This window comes from Mesocricetus auratus, unplaced genomic scaffold (genome assembly GCF_017639785.1).
Source record: "Mesocricetus auratus isolate SY011 unplaced genomic scaffold, BCM_Maur_2.0 Super-Scaffold_100008, whole genome shotgun sequence".
Lineage (NCBI taxonomy): Eukaryota > Metazoa > Chordata > Mammalia > Rodentia > Cricetidae > Mesocricetus > Mesocricetus auratus.
In genome coordinates this window covers 5,542,313-5,565,102 of record NW_024429192.1, presented here as the reverse complement: position 1 = coordinate 5,565,102, position 22,790 = coordinate 5,542,313, and the positions used below count along the sequence as shown (strand labels likewise).

Sequence of the window (22,790 nt, the reverse complement as noted above, 5' to 3'; positions counted from 1 at the left end):
GACAAACTGCCAATGCAGATGGACAGTTTAAAATTCTCTGCTTTGCTGAGAAGTCTGCCAGACACACTGTGGCCTATGGACGGAAGATGGATGCCCCAACATTACAGAGGAACTTCGGATGTCTGTCCAGGCAGCAAGATATCTCTGTCAGTTCTAGTGTTTATATATTATCCTTCTGTGGTCTTTGATGGAGTTGAAGACAGATTGTTAAAATTATAATTTTCCTTAGTTATGATAAAAGATGAGCTACATATAAGACTTTAGACTCACACAGATAGGATATATGATAAAATACTTTCTTTAAATCTTACTAAATGTCAATGAACTAAATATTGTAACTATAGTTCTTACTTGATAACTGTTCTGTTATATGTGACTATGTTAAAGTTAAAACCTTTCTTTTTATTTAGACAGAAAAGAGGAGATGATGGGGGAAGTCCTTCTGTATATATGTTTGTTTTATTGGTTGATAAATAAAGTACTGTTGGCCAATAGGGAAACAAGATAGGTGGGACTAGGAATCAAGGAGGATTCTGGGAAATAGAGGCACAGTAAGTCACCACGTAGGACTTGAGAGAAGTAAGAGGTCCGGACCCTTTCTCCAGTAAGAGAAGATCACGTGGAAATACGTGATTAGCTATTATGGGTCAATAATTAAGTCAGAGATAATCATCAAGAAACCATATCAAATGGCCAACAGTTTCATAATTTATACAGTATCCTGTGTGTTCATTTGGGACTGACACAGCTCAGGGACCAGGCTGGTGGGAAGAATGCTCGTTACAGACAGGTGACACAAAATTTAAAACAGCTATTATTAAAGTGTTGCAGTGTACGAAAGCAAACGTTCTTGAAGTGAATGAAAGGATGAGAAGTCTTAGAATAGACATGAGGAAGACCCAGAAGCAGATTTTAGACATAAAAACTAAGATAACAGAAATAAAAATCTCATCGATGGGCTCACGGAAATGTCACAGAATGACATCAGTGTGTATGATAGAAACAACAGTATGACTTGTCCTCCCAGCACTCAGGGGCTGAGACAAGAAGGTGGTAAGATCATGCCAGCCTGGGCTGTGCAGCAAAGTTCTGTCTCAGAATATCAAAAACAAGAACTGAAAAATATGAACAGTACAGAGGAGAAAGAAACAGCAGAGTGTCCAACAATGCTGTGATGAATCTTAGAGATGATAGCTGCTGGGGATATGGCTTTCAAACCTCAGCACCCTCATAAACATGGGGCAGAGATGGGGATCCTGGGGCAAACTGGCCAGTTAGAGTAGCTGAACTCATGAGCGCTGGTGGACAGGGTAAGAAGACACCTGACATCAACCTTTGGCCTCTAAACACATACCACGACACACATTCATAACTAAAGAGGGTGGGAGAGAAAGAAATTTGAAGAAACAGTCCCTGGAAGTTCCCCAAATTTGGAGAAAAACAAACCTGTCTATTTCAAGAGCACCGGAAACCCCAAACCAGAGCCATGACCGGGTATGGCATGGATACTGATGAATGCTGAAGAAAAATGCTCTCAAAGCAGCAGGAGGACGGCACGTCAGTTGCCAGGAGATGCAACCCATATGGCTGCACACTGTTCCAGACGGAATGAGTTAAAATCCTACAAGCCATGGTATCAGGTCATAACAGAGTAATTAGATTGTGAACTAAAGATAGACCATCCACTGTGGAGCCCGGGGAAGAGGGCAGAGGTCTGGATGCTCAACACCAGCAAGGTGAAATCATTCCACTGGGTACTTGTCACTTTGTGATCTTCACGTAGCTAGTGAGAATTGCTCTCGTGCTGAAAGCACTTGTCTCTGTAGCAGACCGACAGGTGAAAAGGGGCATGATACTTTGTAACTGTTCCTGTGAGGCAGTTAAAGGGATGAACTTAAATGCTGGAGGACTGGCCTGTTACAGGAACGGATTTTGTTCCAGGATTCAAAGGAATGTACTTCGAGAGAGCAGAGAATTGTATGCAGATATGTAAATGATTTTTAAAAACAATGCCAATTAATCCGCCCTTTAGTCACAAGATTTTGAAATTGCATAGAAAGCTTAGTTTACAGATATATTCTTATTCCAATCATAACTTTAACTTAGGAATGCATTTCTAACAAAAGTAAATTTCTATTCCGTCTTTGGGAATTGATTATTAAGAGAAAAGAGGAAAAGAAGAAACTAATGAAAGAATGTTATAGAGATTTCTACAGCTTGGTAAATGAAGCAGTGTCCTTACAAGTAAACCACCTCTGAGGGACTTGAGATTAGGGCCTATTGGAACCTAGTCAATATGGAATGTGATATACAGCACTTCTCAGACTTTGTGCTAATATCCAGTGGACTGAGACACATTGGCGTGTGGGGATGTAGGCGAGGCAGCCCCTGGACAGCTGTAGGAATGCTCATTTGTGAGGTATCACCAGAGCAGGCCGACCCTCCTCCTTCACTAAGAACAAAACAAAGCTAAAATAAACCTAAAACAAGTCAGGGAATAGAACAGCAGAATCAGGCCGTAAATCAATGGAATTGAAAATAGAGAACCGTCACTGAGGCCAAAACTTAGTTGTTGTAGACCAAGAAAATTGATAAACCTTTAAAAAGACTCAAAGGACTAACAGTAGAATGAAAAAAACAACACAGACTGTCACCACAACTGATGGTAACTTGGCAATTTAGATAATGAAAGAAATCTGCAGCAAAACACGAACTCCCCAAACTCACCGAGGATGAAGTATAGAGGCTCAAATGGCCCGAGCGCTGTGGTAAAACCTGATGGGTACCTGAAGCCTCCGCCGAGGCATCCCTGAGTCAGTTCTGGTACATGGAGACACAGTACGTTACCAAACACCTAGAGAACATAACACCAGGGACTTCTTAGATTATTTTATGAAGCCAGAATTATTCCAATACCAAACCCATATAGAGATGGTACATGTACGCGTATGTGTGTGTGTGTGTGCACACACACACACACACATACACACACACACTTGGCTGTGGAAGCTTGAAAACCCCACTTCAGTTCCTGGAACCATGTAAAAGCCATGGGGTGATGGGGTGGATATGGGAGAATCCCCCAGAAGCTTGTGGGTCAACTGGCCTAGAAAAAACGGGCCTAGAATATATAGTATAGCAGTCAATCACAAGCAGCCATGCCTCAAACAGGGTGGGAAGCAGAGGCTAAACTCCTGATCACCACACACACAGAGCATGATACATACACATGCATGCATACACATGCACACCAGGACACATGAGCACGCGTGTATACACACACACATGCATACATACACATGCATACCAGGACACCTGAGCACGTGTGTAAACATACACACACACACCATGATACACACACATGCATGCATACACATGTACACCAGGACACATGAGCACACGTGTGTACACATACACACACACCATGATACACACACATGCATGCATACACATGTACACCAGGACACATGAGCACGTGTGTACACATACACACACATACCATGACACACACACATGCATGCATACACATGTACACCAGGACACATGAGCACATGTGTGTATACACACACACACCATGATACACACACATGCATGCATACACATGTACACCAGGACACATGAGCACGTGTGTACACACACACACATACCATGATACACACACATGCATGCATACACATGTACACCAGGACAAATGAGCACGCATGTACACACACACACACACAGAGTACATATACAAATTTAAATACAGAACAATATCTCCCATGAACTCGTTGTGAATGTCCAAAGCAAGATGCCAGCAATACATAAGCGTGTAAATGCTTGTTTACCATCATGGACTACTAGGGAAATACACATGAAGGCTCTAATGCTCTATCATTGCAGAGCTACTACAATGGTGAATTGAAAGCTGATAACAAAGCAATTGGAATTCTGATGTATTGCCAGTAGGATCACAAAAATCGCACACCTTTCTGGCAGAAGCCCTTGGTAGCTTCTTGCAATGCTTCACACACACTTACCATTGGCCTAGCAATCCCCAGGGAACTCACAGTGTTCATATAAGAATCTGCATGGGTGTCTACAGTGGCTATGTTTCTAATTATCACGAACAGGAAACAACCTACATGCCTTTCGGTGAGTTAGCGGTAAACAACCAAGGTGCATTCTGCAGCTAGCAATGAGGAGGAACACTGGCACGTGTGTACTGCCTGGATGGACCTCCAGGGTATCATGTGAGTGGAAGACACCTACCTCAGGAGTTCTACATACTGTGTTATTCCGTTTATATGCATTTGTCAAAAAGAGAAAACCAGTAACGGGGAGGTTAGTGAAGACTGTTGACCTGTCTGTCTTCACACTCCTGTTCGTGGGCTTCTGAGCACTTGGGGAAGGGTGTATTGACCCTGGATTCGAAACACTGCCCTCTGCTACGTGCTCTGTGGGCACTGTGTCTTCTGTCTTTAAGCCCCCAAGCCCAGTGTCCTGGACGGCAGCTGGTGGGCACCCGGTTACCTGGTGAACAGAAGAATGGACAGAGCAGGCAATGATTTAAGCTACAGCAATGACTTGGGAGACCCCAAGACAGATGTATGCGTTTGCTTAGCCCAACCTGTGATGCTGGCGATTAGGACTGAATGCGTTTGCTAAACCCAACCTGTGATGCTGGCGATCAGGACCGAATGCGTTTGCTAAACCCAACCTGTGATGCTGGCGATCAGGACCGAATGCCCTCCGGGGAGGCTGATAATTAGAACCAATGCTTCCCCGGGATTCACTAGCTGCGCCTTTTTGTTCCGCCCACTGCCGTGTTGTGTGGTTGTGTCATGGCACCCGCGGATCATAGGTTCGGAGGCTGCAATTGCTAAAAAGCATCAACTCCTCTCTCTCGGGCCTGCAAGATAGTTAAAAGCAGGATGAAAGCCTGGCGTCCCTGCCTGGTTGTGTCTGTCTCCTTCATTTGGGTCACCTGCTTAGCTCTGCAGGTTGGAATGTTAGTCACCTGAGGACCACTGGTCTCATCTGTGTCATCTGCTTTTCAAGGCTGAAGGTGACTGGGCTTTGGATTCCAGGATGGACAGAACGTCAACAGACAGACATCTCTCTCCAGTTGCTCTCCACCCATCCCCCGGCCCCCGATGGAGACAGTTATTGGCAGTGACAAGACCTTACTCTGGAGCAGAAGTGATCGTCTTGTAAAAACCAGCGACGGCGGAGAAAATGACCCCTTCACGCCCACCCCCTGCAGAACCGAAACGGAGACAAGGATGGGCAAGACCACACTCTAACTGGGACTTCTTAGTTAGGCACACTTGTGCGTGCCCACCGTGACCTCAAAGCTAAAGCTGTTATTAGAACCAGAAGGCTTTTCCGCCCCCAGCCAGGACTAAGGGGCAGCACAGAACGAGGTCAGCAGAAGGGCCTGGAGAACTCTAGAGACTCAGCTCCAGTTCTTGACTGGCTTCTCCCCTGTGCAGGCGATATTTTGATGGCCTCTGGGAGGCTGTCCCACAGGCAAACAAAACACTGGGGGAGCCCAGCGCCTTAGCCCAGGTCAAGTCTAAGACGCCCTTGACAGACAGCTAGACTGTTATTTCATCCACTCCCCGTAGACTGCCAAGTGATGTCGTGATGGTCTCGGAAACAACGCGAAGCAGACACACCAGACGCCACGAAACATCTTCCTAGCTTCTGAGGGCTTTGGCAGCAAGACTCATCTCTCGGGATCAGGAAGCAACACAGCTTGCGAAGCCCCCTCCCCCACTCTGGGACCCTTCTTTTCTGGGATTCCTGTCACACTGGGCTGTCCTCTTGCAAGAGAATGTGGACTCAAGACCGGTCCTTCAGTGGCAGACATTCTCCAGCGGCGCATGCGCCATCTCGCCCGCCTAGGCCCCTCTCTCAGCACAGACTAGTTTGCCCATCGCCGAATCGCAGGGAAATCTTCCCGAAGGCATTTCCCAGTGGCAGCCCAACTCTTACATTCAACTCAAGGGATGCACATCTCAGTTGAAGAGAGGACCGTGGGGACAGCTGTGGCCAAGGGGACACACTTGAGCATCAGAGGCTACAATGTCCCGACTGGCAGGTAGCTAACATCTTTTGTATTACCCAGATGTCAGAGACCTGTGATGGGGGACGTCCTTCTGTATGTGTTTCTCTTATTGGTTGATGAATAAAACACTGTTTGGCCAATAGAGGCAGGAAGATAGGTGGGACTAGGAGACAAGGAGAATTCTGGGAAAGGTAGGCAGGGAGAGACCATGTGGATACACCATGTAGAGACTAGGAAGAAAGGATGCGCCAGGCATTCTCTGGTAAGGTAAGGCCATGTAGAGATACATGGATTAGTAGTTAGGGGGTCAATGATTCAGAGAGAGCTAGCCAGTAAGAAGCCCTAGCCATCGGCCAACAGTTTTATAATTAATATAAATCTCTGTGTGCTTATTTGGAACAAGGCAGCAGCGGGACCAGGTGGGACAAAAACTCCATAGCGGAAGTGAGTGCAGGAAGGTAAGCATCTCTGCATCTGCTGGACTCAGGAGCCAAGGAGAGTCCTGGGCTGAGGATGCATTTCCCGAGCATCCGCTTGCTGGGAAGTGTTCTACGGCTTCTGTGATGAGCAAGCTGGATGGCTGCCCTGCCTACACAGAGCTTACACTGAGCAGGGAGAAAAGAGTATGAAAGCAACACCACCCGCAAAAGGGTCCTGCTCCTGTGGGTGCAGCGGAGAAGATGAACAAGGCGCTGACTCGGGTGGCGTGAGCTCTCTCACATCCTGCTGGTCTCCGGCCACGTCAACCTTTAGATTGGGAGCGCAGCATCAGTTCCATTTCTTACTGCTGAGGCCGAGCCACAAAAGCACCTGGAGGGAGGAGCTGGGGTGAAGAGGCCTTCACGATGGGGGTAGGGGTCCCGGCCATAGGTAACACAGAGGGAAGAGTTGGGGTGAAGAGGCCATCATGATGGGGGTGGGGGTCCCGGCCATAGGGAACACAGAGGGAGGAGCTGGGGTGAAGAAGCCATCATGATGGGGGGTCCCGGCCATAGGGAACACAGGGAGGAGTTGGGGTGAAGAGGCCATCACGATGGGGGTCCTAGCTGTAGGCACTTGGGTACCATTATGTCCCCATCCACAGGAAGAAGTGGGGGCATGTTGGTATTCAGCTTGCTTTCTTTTTATTCAGGACCACTATCCATGGGATGGCGCCGCCCACATGGGCTCCCCATTCATACTCACAGGAGTTTGTCCCCATGGAGATTCTAAGTCCCCCTCAAGTTGCAATCGAGATCACAGTCTGAGGGTCCAAGAGAGCTTGTCTGCTGTCCCGAGGTTGCGTGGGGCTGGGGCATTTCTGTGACAGAGCAGGCAGTCCCACACTTTCTGGGAACTGCTGGTCACCTGTGGGAGAGCTCAGCCTCCTCCTCCTTGGTGGCTGTCCTACCTCTGGTGAAAACTGACCCCTGAATCACACCTGTGCTTATTGTCTTATGCTCCCAATCTCTGCTGTTTTCATAGACTGGCTAATTAAAAAGACAGGGCTGAAGCTGTGTGACACTACATGTACTCAGGCACTGGACAATTAAGCTTCTACTTCCGGTCCTTTGGGAGCTGTGAAGACAGGGGCGGAGTGGTGTGTGAGAGGGTGTGTGCACAGAGGCTGACTGCGCAGTGTGCAAAGATGCAGGCCGAGCGTTTCCTGCTGGGTGGCGGGTGAAACTCAGATGAGGCAGGTAGGGGAGGCTGCTTTCTGCAATTTTATTTTCCTTTGGATGAGCAATACCAGCCAAGGGCTCTGAAGAGGAGAAATTTTCTTTGCTTTTGAAATGAATTAAAGCAAAACCAACTCCCTGCTGTCACATGCAGCATAATCACTTTGGTGGAATGGTGAGCCTTTTTGTTTCGTAACTAAAGATGACTGAGCTCTGGGGTGCAAAGGCCTCTGTCTGTGGTTAGAAACACATTTTAAAAAATAATGTGTGCATGTAGGTGCACTCACTTGTTTGTGCAAATGCAGAGGCCAGAGGTGGACGTCGGAGGGCCCCTCTGTCACTGTCCACGTCATCTTTCGAGATAGGTTCCCTCATTGTTTTATGCTAGACTGGCGGGCCAGCAATGCCCGTGCTCGTGGCCTCTGATTCCCACACACACTGGACTGAGCTGCAGGTGCACACTGCCACACCTGGCCTTTACAGGGGCTCTGGGGATCCGAACTCAGATCTCCATGCCTGTGCAACAAAGTCTGTATCTGCTGAGGCATCCCCATAGACCCTTGGAGATAGGTAGATATCTGTGTGTGTGTGTGTGTGCACGCGCGTGCGTGTATGTGTGGAGTGGAGAGGTGAGGCGGAGGCGGAGGTGGGGGTGGGGGTGGGGGAGTGGAGCGGTGCAGGGGAGGTGGCAGAGGTGGCGTCCTGGTCTTCGTATGCACCAGTTGAGAGCTCCCTTATTGAGCTACATCTCAGGCAGCTCAGGATGTAAAAGTGATGTCCACTCAGGATAAACCACACACCACAGTTTCAGTTTGACCTTCTCTGAGGCTAATGGGCCACAGTATGCTACTCTCGGACAAGCACAGCTCCTTGCCAGACCCTGATGACCCTGTCACTGTAGCTTCTTCATCCAGCAATTAATTCTTAGTTCAAGACTTTCAGCATTCTTCAGGCCGCCCGGCGTGCAGTCAGGGGAGGGCACGATCCTGAGTGACCCTATCGCTTTACTTTCCCTGTTTGGTACAGCGGTAGATAGACTGCGTCAGCTAGCCAGCAATTTCCCACACAGCGGCCTTTGTGTCACGTGATTCTGGCCAACGCTAGGTCGGTGTGCTCCCATGAGGCCTTGGTGAAGTTGCGAGCTTTCCCTTTGGCCCCTGCGTTCAGTGTCAGGTGGTGCGCACGGATACATACACACGGGCTACTGCGCACGGATACACACACGGGCTACTGCGCACGGATACACACACCGGCTACTGCGCATGGATACACACACGGGCTGCTGCGCACGGATACATACACCGGCTACTGCGCATGGATACACACACGGGCTGCACACACGGGCTGCTGCGCACGGATACATACATGAGCTACTGCGCATGGATACACACATGGGCTGCTGCGCACGGACATCCACACCGGCTGCTGCGCATGGATACACACACCTGTGCACGGATACATACACGGGCTGCTGCGCATGGATACACACGGGCTGCTGTGCACGGATACATACATGGGCTACTGCGCACGGATACACACACGGGCTGCTGCAGTGTGAACCCCTTCTCTAATTCACCCTGTGCTTGTCACTGTCTTCTCCTGTCTCGTGAGCACAGGAGTCCCCATTTGAAGACTAGTCATGCTGAAGACCGTAGCCCACCTTAGGAGCATCGTTATACGAGTCAGGCAATCATGCTGATACTGATGTATCGGGTGCCTGTAGAGGGTTCCAGGTTCTTGTGTTTCAGACAAAGAAATCAGGAGAGTGTGTTTATACTGAGCAATAGTTCACTTCCATGGGGGAAGGAGCAAAATGTAGTGGTTTAAGCAGCGCTGGTGTGCTAAGAGTGGGTTAGGGCTTGGGGAGGCTTGTTACAGAGCACAGGCTTGGCCTGATGCCCGGGACACACGCACATACATGCATGCGTGCATACCCGCACACAACACACACACAAACACATAGATACAGACACACACAGACATATGCAGATACACACATACATACACACACCTACACACACGGACACATAGAGACAGACAGACACAGACATACTCCATACACACACAGACATAAAACACACATACACAGACACGCACACCTATACACGCACACACAAACACACAGCACACAAACACATAGGTACAGACACACACACAGACATACAGATACATACACACATACACACAAAGATACATAGAGACAGACAGACACAGACATACTCCATACACACACAGACATACAAATACACATACACAGATACACAGACACACATACAGATACACAGACACACACCTGCACACATACACACACACACATACACAAAGAGCCAGGTGTGGCTGTACGTACCTGCAGTCTCAGTCTGGCAACACAGAGGCAGGAGGATCCCAAGGCTTGCTCTTAGCTAGACTAGATAACTGGTGAGCTCCAGGTTGAGTGAAAGATCTCCATCTCACAAAACGAAGGTGGGAGGGGCTGGAGAGGGCTCCGTGTTGAGAGTGCCTGCTATTCTTGCAGAGGACCTGAGTTTGGTTTCCATCTCCTGGATGGACAGCCCACAGGTGCCTGCGACTCCAACTCCAAGGAACCCAGTGCCCTCTTCTGGCCCCTGTGAGCACCTGCACCCCTGTGCACATACACACACACATGCACCACATCCATGTGCACACACACAATTAGAAACTAAATCTTTAAAAAGAAATAAGACAGGAATGATAGAGGATGTCACGAATGTCACTCTCCAGCCTCACACACACACACACACACACACACACACACACACACACACACACACAAAGACTTGTGATTTTATGTCACATGGTACAGGTTTTTGGGGTCAGCTGCATGACTTTCTCCTTCACGATCTGTTACGTGTAGCTCTGTATATAGCTTCATGCGTCGTCTGTCTTGTTATGATCTCAGCCCTCCATCCAGCAGTGGGGTAGTGTGTGATGGGTGTGGGTCACCGTCACACACCCTGGACCCCTGGCTCATCCGCACTGGACGTAGTGGGCTGGGCTGCGTCATTCCCAGCCTGGCTCTTTGCCACCTGCTTTCTTCCTAGCCTAACTTTGTAGCCTTCTGGGCCTCCCTGTGGACCCCTCACTCTCTACCGAATTCTCCTGCCTCAGAACTCTCCCCTGATGTCCCCAGTGTGACCTGAAGCTCCTTGAGGGTGATGCTGAGACTTATGCGGACTGATTAGAGCCCCTGTGATGGTAGAGAGTTGGAATGTTGCAGCTCCAGAGTCAAGTTCTCTTGGCTCTAGTTCCCTTGTTCAGTACTTGCTACTCATTTCTGTGTCTCACACAGATACAGAATGTCCTTTTACCAGAAATTGTGGTGAATCCCACCTGGGCCACCAAATGCTACCAGGGCAGTTGGGATCCCCATTAAGGGCTGTCTTGTTTACAAAACAGTTTAATAGTGGACCGAAAAGAGAGCTTGAGAACAATTTTATTGGAGTTTAAAAGAAAACCCCGGGGCAGCAAGAAGACGGAGAAAAAAATAGAAAACAACCACGTGCTTGGGTTACAGCTGACACAGAGGTCACGAACAAGCAGCCGTGTGACAGGGCGGGGGTCATTAGAGAAAAAGCTAAAATGTTCGGCTAAGTGTGCTTACAAAAGAGATAGGAATGGGAATCCGAGTAATTCAGAAAAGTGGGCAGGTGTACGGAGCCGTGTGGTTGTGTTCTGAAAGCAGATGTGTGTGGAGCAGGGATTCTGGGAAGGAAAACTAGCATTTCATTGAAGTGATCGTTATTCCTCCTGTCTCTTTGGCAGGGCTAAGGTAGGTCTGCCTTTCTAGGATAGGAACCACGTTCCCAACATGTGGGCCCTCTCCCAGGTGACTGACTTGCCCAGCTGGAGGGTGACTCTATCCTCCAGAAAGAATAGTGTTCCCTTAGTGGAACTATTAGTTAACATTGTAACTGTCGTCTTCACGTTGGAATGTATAACTTAGCAGACCACTACCTTCTGCCGGCTCCAAAGCAGAGCCTGTCACCCGATGGCTTCTGAGACTTACAGCAGAGGGTTCCCACTTTCCTGTAAGCCACCCCTCCACCAGGGTAGAGAATGCTTTGGTTTCTGACCATCTTTTGTTGTGTGACTCTCGAGTTCATGTAGTCATGTCCATAGGCGAACATGTCGTTCTGGACGATCCGAATCTGTTTCTGAGCCATGGCCACTTGTATTTGGCTCAGAGCAAACCCTCTCTTATTCCCTTTGAAGTAAGAGCTCTGTCTTGTCAACAAGGTTTAATCTTCCTTCCTTCCTTCCCCCACCTCTCTTTTCTTCCCCCAAAAGAAGCCGTTACATGAAAATGCAGGCTTAAATCCTTAACCTGTCTTGCAGCTTCAGTTCACCTGTGCTGAGGAACTAGCTGGTGAATGCCATTTTGTGTGTGTGTGTGTGTGTGTGTGTGTGTGTGTGTGTGTGTGTGTGTGTGTGAGTGTAGCAGGGAAAGGAGACCCAAGAGTCTTAAAGTTGTGTAGAATCTGGAGTCAGCATTTCAATTAGACATGCTTTATAGACCAGTGTGATTTGAGCGCTGAGTAGCTGGTTTAAAATAGATTTTCCTTTCTTTCCAGAATGTGGACAAGGGCCAGTGAGTGGCGAAAAATAACCACATGCATTTCTTGGACCCTTCTGTCTCCCCCACTAAGGGTTTTCTTGTGTTGGAACCAACAATTCCTTGGATGGACACACTGCTTGGACTGGTCCTTATTTTAAGGGTCAGGGAACTGCAGATTCTTGGCCGACGTCTGCTGGTTTTCTAGCATGGGAGGCAAATGGTTGGACCAACAACCAGAAAGCCAAGCCACACCTCTGGGTTCTTTGTAAACCGATGAGCCAAAGTGGGTGGCTGGCTTGCACACCTCTCTCTGCCTTGTGAGATAATGCGGTGACCACACTCATGGTGTCTTTTGGAAAGCAACAAGCCCTCTGGGCTTGCTGGCCAGTAGGAAGGCCTCGGCAGTGTCTGCTTGCCAGCACAGCCCACCAAGGGGTAAGCTGGTAGAGAAGGGACAATCACTCCATTGTCAGATTTATTCCCTTCAGCCTTCATGCAGATGCTGGGTGGCTTTGTTGCACGGAGGCCGGCCGGAGGTTCTGTGTTGAGGAGTCTCCGCTCATGGCAACACTCCTCTGCACTTAGACAGCTTCTCGCATTGGAAAATTCCATCCTTTAACACTGGGATTGTATGTCTCTGCGGCCGAGTCGTAGAGTGCACTTCATTTGCTGCAAGCCTGAGAAATAGCCAGAGAGAGGGATGGAAGATAGCATTCCCTCCTATAAAGAGAGGATTGAATGAGGTTAGTGAACCAAGGAGCCAGCGGGTCACAAGCCCCAGGGAGGCATGAAAGTCTTCCTAGGTTTCCCGTCTGTAGGAGCAGAGAGTTCGCCTCTAAGACCGGCCGTGAGGCTGCTTGAGTTGGGTGATGCAGCTGAGGACTTACTCTGCTCTCCACACTTTTGTATGTTTCTGACATTTTCAGTGATTAGGAATTTTTAGAGAGCTTTTGAGTAGCATTGTCCTTGGGGATTTCTGGGCTGGTGCACAACTTGTAAGGCTGCTGAGTGGAGCTTGGTGGCCGTTCATCTGCGGGCCGTCACCGTGGTTTGAAGCGGCCTTTATTCTTAGCTATGTGCCTTTCAGTCCGTGTCCAGAATGGAACGTTTGTAGAACACTGAAAATATGAGTGCCATGATGGAATTCATCTTCACGACTCAGCATATGACCCCATGACCATCTATCTGCACTTTCTCTGAAGATGGCCTGTCCCGCATCAAGGTCTGCCCCTTGGGAAAATGACTTTGGACATCAGAAACCCAAATGTAGCAGAAAGGATAGTGATAATTATACTAAGTTTTGGTTTTCATTTAAAGGGAACAAATGGATACAAATAGCAGTTGATACTTTAAGCCCAGCATGTAAGAATTGCAGACATGAATGGTCGTGAGAGCCATCTTTAAGCCCAGCTTCTAGCTAACTTCAACCTAGTTTTTAATCTGAGTGTCAAACAGCTGTGACAAAAGTGACTTTCACTGACTTCCTTCTTGTATCTGGTGGCCTTGAAATGGTTGCCATGAAATTTGTTTAGGTACTGGTTCCTAGATGCTAAAGTAAAAACATAGAACTTTCTAGAAACGAGGCATCTATATAGCCACACTGTAACACTGTAAGGCTTAAGGGTTTTAGACACACTCTCCTGGCACTGGACTTTAGCCTTCATGTTTGGTGATAATATTAAGGATTCTAACATACATGAAGTTTATAATATACGCCGATACAGTGAAATTGTGTGGCCTGTTTCATGGTGCACCGTACTGGAGCAAGACTCCTGTGATTACCTCTCACCTCCTGGTCTGCCTTGGATGTCTGCCATTGCTGGGAAAACCAGCTGTATGCAGCTGGCGCCAGACGGCCCCTTGTTTCGGTCTAGTAAACGCCTGCCTTTCTTCCCAGGGCGTCTCGGAGACAATGGTCTAGCATTCAAGCGCGTGCAGCCCCGAAGTGTGAAGGAGTGAACAGACACCCCAGCAGGCAATCCCTGGCGAAAAACCGAGGAGACATAAGGCCGAAGGGTCTTTTCCCTTCCTGAGGCCAGAGGTTCGGGGAGGCATTTCTCAAGGCATCCTAGATGAGAGGGACCCCTTCCCTCCTCTTCCTCCCGCCCTGTTTCACCCCCAGACTCCTGTCTTCTGGACTGTTCTCCTGGACTGTTCTCCAAAATCACCTCCCTCCCTGTGTGAAAGTCCTCTCTCTCTCTCTCTCTCTCTCTCTCTCTCTCTCTCTCTCTCTCTCTCTCTCTCTCTCTCTCTCTCTCTCTCCCTGGGTGTGGCAGTTGACTCTTGCTTGGGTTGCTTTCCCTGTGAATCAGATTCAGAAGTGAATGTGGAAAATGCTGAAATGGGTCACCATAGGCATCAGCGCATGTAATTCTAAAGCTGTCAGGTCTCCAGCCGGCTCTAGCTGGCCCACAAGTGTCTGAATCTCTCATGGAAACCAGAGAAGATCTCTAAGCTCCGTCAAGCCTCAAGAACATCTTTGGACAGGTGGGATTTGGGGAAGACACAGAGAACAAAACAAAGAAAATGTTTTCGCACTCATTCCCCAGCTGACAAATCCTTCGAGCCATCGATGTTGCTTCGTAATCTAAGTATAAATTAACTGCGGGTGGCGCTGGGCTATTCCAGGGAAAGTGTGAGCCCTATGCCTAAGGCCTGGAGTCTGCCTGGAGATAAAAGCAGAGCTGATCCAGGGTGGCCATCTTCGCTCCGTCATGACCTCTCCTCCGGAAGGCGGGCTGGACCGGCCAGGTTAAGTGCCTGGCTGCTAAGGATTCAGTACCCAGTGAGCCACCCCAGCAGGTCATGACAGGCTGATGACCAAGTTTCTAACACATGGGACTTGGGAGGACACCTCCAAACCACAGCCGGAGAGACTTGGGGATGGCCCCTGAGTGCTTCACACACTCAGAACCGAGAGTCCACTGGCTGTGTTTCCTGGGGTGCTGTGTTTCTGTGACACACTGCTTCAGCCTCTTCTGGTTTTGTACAATACAAATTATAAGAGCTGACAGCTGCGCTCGGAGAAGCAAGGTAGCCTTAATAGAATTAATTAATCGAATAATATTGCCCAACAAATGGCTCCATTATACCCAAGAGGCCTGTGACTTAATTACTGATGTCATTTATCTTTCTATTTGTACCTCAACAATAAGTGACTTGTTTCTCATTAGCACTGGGTCATCTTCCAAAAGGAAGAAAATAGGCCACAAAAAAAATCAGGAAATGGGGGTGGGGAGGGTGCTGCCTTTGTTTCCTATCTCATTATCCCGGGGAATCATAACAGACTCCGCTAATTAGAAGGGCACTTAAAGCATCCGACTCCTGTCCAGTCTCAGAAAGAAACCCCACTGGGAACACGCCCTTGTCTTGGGAAGAGATGAAGGGACATCTAAAGGAGAGAGGTGTCCTTACTGCGTTGGAAGGGCCGAGGCTGTCTCAGGCAAGTGGCCTGTGTATGTTTAAGTATCTGCAGAGGCCTGTCTGATCCAAGTCCTAGGAAACGGTCTCTAGTGCTCCAACTGTCCCTGGGAGGAAAGGAGCCAATTAACAGGGAGCAGGTGTGAAGAGGACGGGACTTGATCCGAACGAATTAATTGCTCAAATTGGACTTGTGTTTAGTTACTGGAAACAGTGAATTAACTCCAGCCGGATACAGCTAATCCCTAGCTGGTCAGTGACTGTGTATAAAACACATCGGGCTCCTGGAGAACACAAACAAAGAGGGATTTGCAGGAATGGTAAAAACACGTCCTTCCCTGGGAAAGGCTGGGAGACGCTGCAGCCACGGATGGCGGCCCAGGGTCTGGGATAGCCCCGGCTCAGGCCTGTACAAACCACAGAACTGTTAACGGGGGTCCCTTCCACTCTCAAAAGACACACTAGTTTGGACACATGTTGGACTGTGACTCGGTGCCGTGGGATCAATTCCTGGCGTCCGTGAACAGGGCTTGTTTCATCCCTGTTGCTGTGATGACACACCCTAGCCAAAAGCAACTTGGGAGATAAGGAGCTGATTTCACCTCACAGCCCCAGCTCCATGACTGTGGGGAGCTCGAGGTAGGAACAACTATGGTTGAGAGCATGGAGAGCATGAATTCACACGTGTCTTCCTACTTGCCTCCTCAGATCTTTTTTTGATGTAGGAAGGAGTTTTTATTTTATTTTTTTTTCCTCTTCCTTTTTTTAAAAGTTAGAAACAAGCTTGTTTCACATGTCAATCCCAGCTCCCTCTCCCTCCCCTCCTCCCTGGCCCTCCTCACCAGGCCCTCCAGCCCCCCATCCAATCTCCCTCTGATCCCCAGGGAGGGTGAGGCCCTCCATGGTGGATCTCCAGTAACTGTCATTTCATCCAGGGCAGGGCCTAGGCCCTCTCCCGAGAGTCCCGGCTGAGAAAGCATCCCTCATTGTGGGATGGGCACTCAAAGTCTATTTGTATACCAGGGGTAAATATTACCCAAGGCCCCATAGATTGCCTAGGCCTCCTCACTGACACCCACTTTCAGAGGTTCTGGGTCAGTCCCGTGCTGTCCACATGGCATCAGTCTGGGGTCCAAGAGCTCCCCCTTGTTCTGGTCAACTGTTTCTGTGGGTTAAACCAGCCCTGTCTTGACCCCTTTGCTCATCAGTTCTCCCTTTCTGTCACTGGATTCCAGGAGTTCAGTTCAGTGTTTGTCTGTGGGTGTCTGCCTCTGCTTTCATCAGTCGCTGGATGAAGGTTCTGTTTCCCAGACTCTCTGGCAGTAGGATTGTAGGCTGGCACTCCCCTGATTCATGTCTAAAATCCATATATGAGAGAGTACATACCATGTTTGTCTTTTTGTGACTGGGTTACCTCACTCAGGATGGTTTCTTCTAGTGCCATCCATTTGCCAGCAAATTTCAAGATTCCATTGTCCATCCCCCTCCTCCCCCCCCCCCGCCCGCTGAATATACTCCATTGTGTAAATGTGCCACATTTTCTCTATCCACTCTTCAGTTGAGGGGCATCTAGGTTGCTTCCAGGTTCTGGCTATTACAAATAATGCTGCTATGAACATAGTGGAACAGATGTCCTTGTTGTATGAATGGGCATCTTTTGACCTCCTCAGATCTTAAATTGTCCAAGACCCAAATCCAGGGGACTATCCACATCGGGCTGAATCTTCCCACATCAGTTAGCACAGTCAAGACAATCTTTCGCAGACACGCCCACATGCAATCCTAATCCAGACACTCACGGAGTCAGGCTGTACTTGCTGGTGATTCTAGATTGTGTCGAGTTGACAAACTAATGATTACAGATTTTAATTAGAAACAGGGTCTTTGTAGATGATCCAGTTAGGGTGAGGTCTTTTGGTGCCCCCCCAATCCAATATGACCTGAGGGAATATGAGCTCGGAGATTTAAGGGAAAACATTGTAGCAACATGAAGACAAGGGTGATGCTTCGGAGAAACCAAGAACACCAGTTAAACCACCAGCGTCCAGGGGAGGGGCCTGGAACAGGTTGTCCCTCTGGTTCAACCGTGTTGTCACCTTGATCTCAACTTCTGACCCACAGAACTGCAACTAAAATACCCATGTTTGAGCCGCCCTGGCCAAGTTCTTTGTAACAGCAGCCTTTGCAAATGTATCTGGTAGCTTCTGGTTCCCGAGTGTCCGATAGCATGCTAATTACGTTTGTACCTTGACAGTACTGGGCCACCCTGGTGATGACTGACTGATGACTGGTATTAGGGCTGCAGAAGAAGTTGACCCAGCAGATAGCTGGTGGGTAGTTAGACAGACAGACAGACAGACAGACAGACAGACAGACAGGACTGTGCCACTTCCATGGTGCTGGACACTGGGAAAAGGGTAATGCGGGCATCTCAAGAGTGGGTTGTCCAGGCGGCCTTGTCCTCAAGTCACTAATAATGCATATGACTCAGTGTCCCCTCCCACCACTCTCAGGGAAAGTGCTGTGCAGGGAAGTGCCCTGAGCTGGCTTGAGAGGTCACAGCTTCCCCCAGAAGAGACATCTCAGTGAGGTCCACCTAGATTTTTAGAGACAGAAGATTAAAAAGAAAAAAGAAAAGGAAAGATGTCTTATAGCGCCAGGGCAAGCAGGGCAGGGAGTCTGGCTTCACTCAGTCATCCAGCTGTGGGCGTGGAGAAGGCAGGTGTACAGGCTGTAGCGTTTCCCAGCCTCTCACACCTCATGGCCCAGCTGTCAAAAGACTAGTGCCTGCCAATCACACCTCAGACCTGAAGCAAGCATGGTGGAAACGGACTGGAGAACTCCCGAAAGAGTCAGGGCCTAGAGCAGGGACCTGAGGGTCCAGCCACCCTAGACCAAGGCTGCCGCTTCTGATGGGAGGAGCTCAGGGTAGCAGAGGCTCCTTGGGGAGAAATCCAAAGAAAAAGCCTAGACGGGAGAGAGCAGGACAGGAGAGACTGGTTCAGAAGGGAACCATTTGATCCACAGTCTCCTTACCAAGAGTTTCTGTGAAGCTGGGCACAAAGAGATCGGGAGTTACACCCCAATCCATATAGCTTTACTTTTAGATATCAGTGCTGGCGATTCCTAGGCACAGCACAGAGCAAAGGGGCGATGTGAGCTTTTTCAAGGTGGATTTCTCAGCTGGGGGCTGACTTCACAGTTTCTCTTCTCCAACTGGCCTCTAATGGCTTCAGCTATCTGTGTCTGATGGGCCCAGGACAAAGTATTTTAGCAAGATAAAACCAGGCTCTGATTTTGTAGGCACAGCATGTATTATGTAAGTGCACAGGTCTGTGTTTCAAAATGAAAAATAACAATAATTAAGGTTCCTGTAGCTTCCTTCTGTCCAAACCAGTCTTGAAAAACCACTTTTGGAAGATCTTTACATGTCAGCAAATTAGAAACATATGGGTTTAATTTCTTCAAAATGTACTGGGGGGGGGAGGGCAGAGACAGAGGGGGCAGCAGGACTTGGCAGCCAACATCTTAGGATTTGCCAAACCCCAAATATCTCATAGTCTGAGAGACACTGCGCTGTCTCTGCAGCCTCATCTGTGGAGTTCAGCCACTGCCTTCTTTACCAGGTCATCTAGAATTTTCCCCAGCCACACGCTGTCCTTCAGGTCCATTTTATCTGCCAGAAGAGCAGGGCTCACACCGTCCATGCCTTGTAATGGGACTCGGAAGAGGGACCCATATGTCACTGAGGTGTCAGGATGGCTTAGTCTCGTCTGGGTCAACAGGGCATCTTTTCAACTGGCCGTCTGCCTCATGGTGGCAGGGGAGCAGGGGAGGATGTGAGGCCCAGAAAAATGTTTGCAAGAGAGACTGTGAGGTTAACACGTGAAAGATTCCAGCTGGCAGAGAGGAATACCGGAAGAGGCCAACAGATAGGACGTGCCGGACAGCCCACTGTCTACAAACACAGAGGAATGTTGGCAATAGGCAAGTCACCTATAAAGGTTACGACCCTGTGGGTGTGGTGCCATTGAGCTCCTAGCCTCCTTGTTGCTCCGGCCACTGTCTAGAAGTTATTATCTCTTCACAAACTGATGCTTTCTGCGTTTCTCTGCCTCATTTTTAGTTTTGAGACAGAAGAGCCTGGAAATCCCATCAGGTACTGACTGGACCCCACATTCACTACTGACATTACCCTGCAAGTCTCAAGACTGGTCAGCCCCCCCCCATGGCTTTACGAGGCAATCCATTCCTCGTCACACACCTTTTCATATGTACATAGGAAATCTCACTATGTTTATTGGCTGATGTAAAGTCCAAGGCCATACAGTGTGTTAAGACTCTTGTCCAAGTTGCTCCAGGCAAAAGTTCAACCCATTTACTTCCAAGTCTTCATTGCAAGGCCAGCCCTGGCTTAGGGCTCAGAAACAGTTCAAACACACACACACACACACACACACACACACACACACACACACACCCCTCACAATACACCTGTACACACACACACCTACACACACCTACACCTGTACACACTACACACCTACACACACACACACACCCCTCACACATACACCTGTACACACTACACACCTACATACCCCTCACACAATACACCTGTACACACTACACACCTGCACACACCACACACATATACCTTACGCACATACACATGTACACACATAAGCACACGTACACACCACTCTGGAAGGCTAGGGACACCTGTCATGTGTTTGCATCTATGACATGTCCTCACTGATTAAACAGGCGCGTTCCTTGGCAGCGAGGGGAAGACCGGTGAAATCATGTTTGTGTATCTTCTGCTGCGCTCATCGCGCGGTCAGAGATGTGAACGGAGGCTGCTAGAGTCTTTTGCTGCTGCTTACGGGGGGGGGGGGAGTTCTCTGCGAGCTCCAGCAGCCACAGGATTGGTGTGTAACCCCTCAATCTTCCTCCATTCTCCACCCTCCCACTTGGGACGCGTGTGACCTGTAGTAATGGCGTACTGGAATGGTGTGTTTGCATTTGGGGAAGTTTCCTTTTGAGGCACGCAACCTTCCATCCGTTCCTCAGGAGCCAACAAACCGACGGTGGCAGAGGAAGGCTGGGACCCATGCTGTGGGGATGGGTGCAGTGGCAGGTGGACGTGGCATCTACAGGCAGGAGTCCCTTGGTTTGAGTGAATTATTTATGACAAGAGACAGAACTGGGGTTGAGGTTCCTGACAGTGGGTGGGATTCAGTTTGCTCAAGGGACTGAAAATGTTCTTGTTATTTAAGAATGTTTTAAATTGATATGTAGTGATTATACGATGATGTGGAGTGCAATGATGCTATATCTGGTGATCACACACTTGTGGGGTGTGGTGGTGCTGTATCTAGTGACTGGACACACGTGTAGAATATAGTGCTGCTTCCATCCATGTTCGCATGTCTAATGATCAGGTCCTTGGAAGGCAAAATTCTACCTCTTCCAGCCCCTTAATCTCAGAATAATGTCATCTTCAAAGGGCTGGTCTTGGGGCTGCCCATCGTGAACTAGTCACTTGTGAGCAAGAACAAAGAAAACACCGCCTCTCCTTTTAAAAGCAGGTCTCGATGCCATCTGCCCGAAGCCGGGAGCGTGTGCCCTGTCTAATGGCCACGCATTAAAGCCTCATTCTTCCGTCGCCATTGGCTGAGTGAGCTTTTGCAAGCAGGGTTGAACAAGACGTGGCTTTATCTTTATTCTGTCCACTTACAGGCCAGACTGGCTCTTACATGCTGCACAATGGACTTGGGGTTGAGGAGGAAAATGGAGTTCAGAAAGACATTTGCTCTGGGGAGAGAAATTGATCCTAGAACCCCATTCATTCCCTCTGGCCTCTGAGATGGATATCAATATGGGCTTAATTACTTGCTGAGGGGCAAGCAGGGCTCCTATTCCCTGCCTTGTAACTGAGGTTGTCTCCCCCGCCCCCAGGCCTCGGTATCAGCAGTGTCGGATGCCATCCCTTAGTGGTCAGGTGCTTTTCACAGCGTGGAGTCACCAGGGGGCATGGGGTTTACACAGAACCCCAGAGATCTTCCCACACAGGGGCCTCAAAGATGCAGCCAAGGTTGGAAGCCACTGAACTGGCTATGTCTGTAGTTGACTCTGTGACATTTGCAGGTATGAACAAAGAGCCACACCTGACCAATTATGCCCCCGGGGGATAGGCCGTCATTGTTGCCAGCTCTGTTAAACAGTTACCATAGGTTAAGCCCATGTGATGTGGGATGTTCTTCTGTATACTGTGACTGTGTGTGGCTTTTTATTGGTTGATAGGCCAAGCTGCTGTGGCCCATGGCAGGGCAGAATATAGCCAGGTGGGAAATCCAAGCAGAGACACAGGGAGAAAGAAAGCAGAGTCAGGAGAAGACGCCAGCAGCCGCAGAGGAAGCAAGACATGTAGAAAATGAGGTAGGAGGACAGGGTGGCAATGGAGGTTCCAGAGTCCTCAAGAAAAGCATGAAAGAAACCAGGGCAAAGGAAGACTAGAAATCACTCTGGCTGTGGGCTGTGTGTAGCAGAATGAAACATGCTCAAAACTAATGACAATCACCTGAGGCTCCACGTGCACTACTATGTAATGCCTATAAAGAATCAGGACGCTCGTGGCCAGGGCCCTGGAGCTGTGACACCCCCAGATCTCTGGCCTACATCCATTCCCAGAGTGTCTTTTTCTTTCTTGGTAAATGTCTCTATTTCTGCCACTATTCCTGGCCCAATTGTTTTCTGTCCTGGGACACAAAATGCCGGGAGCCTCAGCCAGAGCCCCTGGACTCTGACCTGTGCCTGTGACATAAAGAGGGTTCACGGGTGACGGGCTGCCCAGAGATGGCTCCATCCGGCCTGTGGGCCTTCAGCTCCCGTGCCATCCGAGAACTTTTCATCCATGACTGTGGCACCAGAGCCTGGATCTTGATAGGATCTCAGCATGGCTTCAAGGCGCACACACCACACTGCCGTGAATCAAACGTTTTTAAACCATTAAAGACAATCACGAAAAATTTGCTTTTTCAGTCAGCAGCGTCTGAAGACAAGAAGCCACCGTGGCAATGTG

General features: G+C 49.0%; 1 long non-coding RNA gene across 1 annotated transcript in view; it reads left to right on the top strand.

The window, feature by feature from the left end:
- Positions 1–22,790, top strand: part of LOC110341574 — a 47,510-nt gene that overhangs the window by 4,139 nt on the left and 20,581 nt on the right. The window lies entirely within an intron of this gene.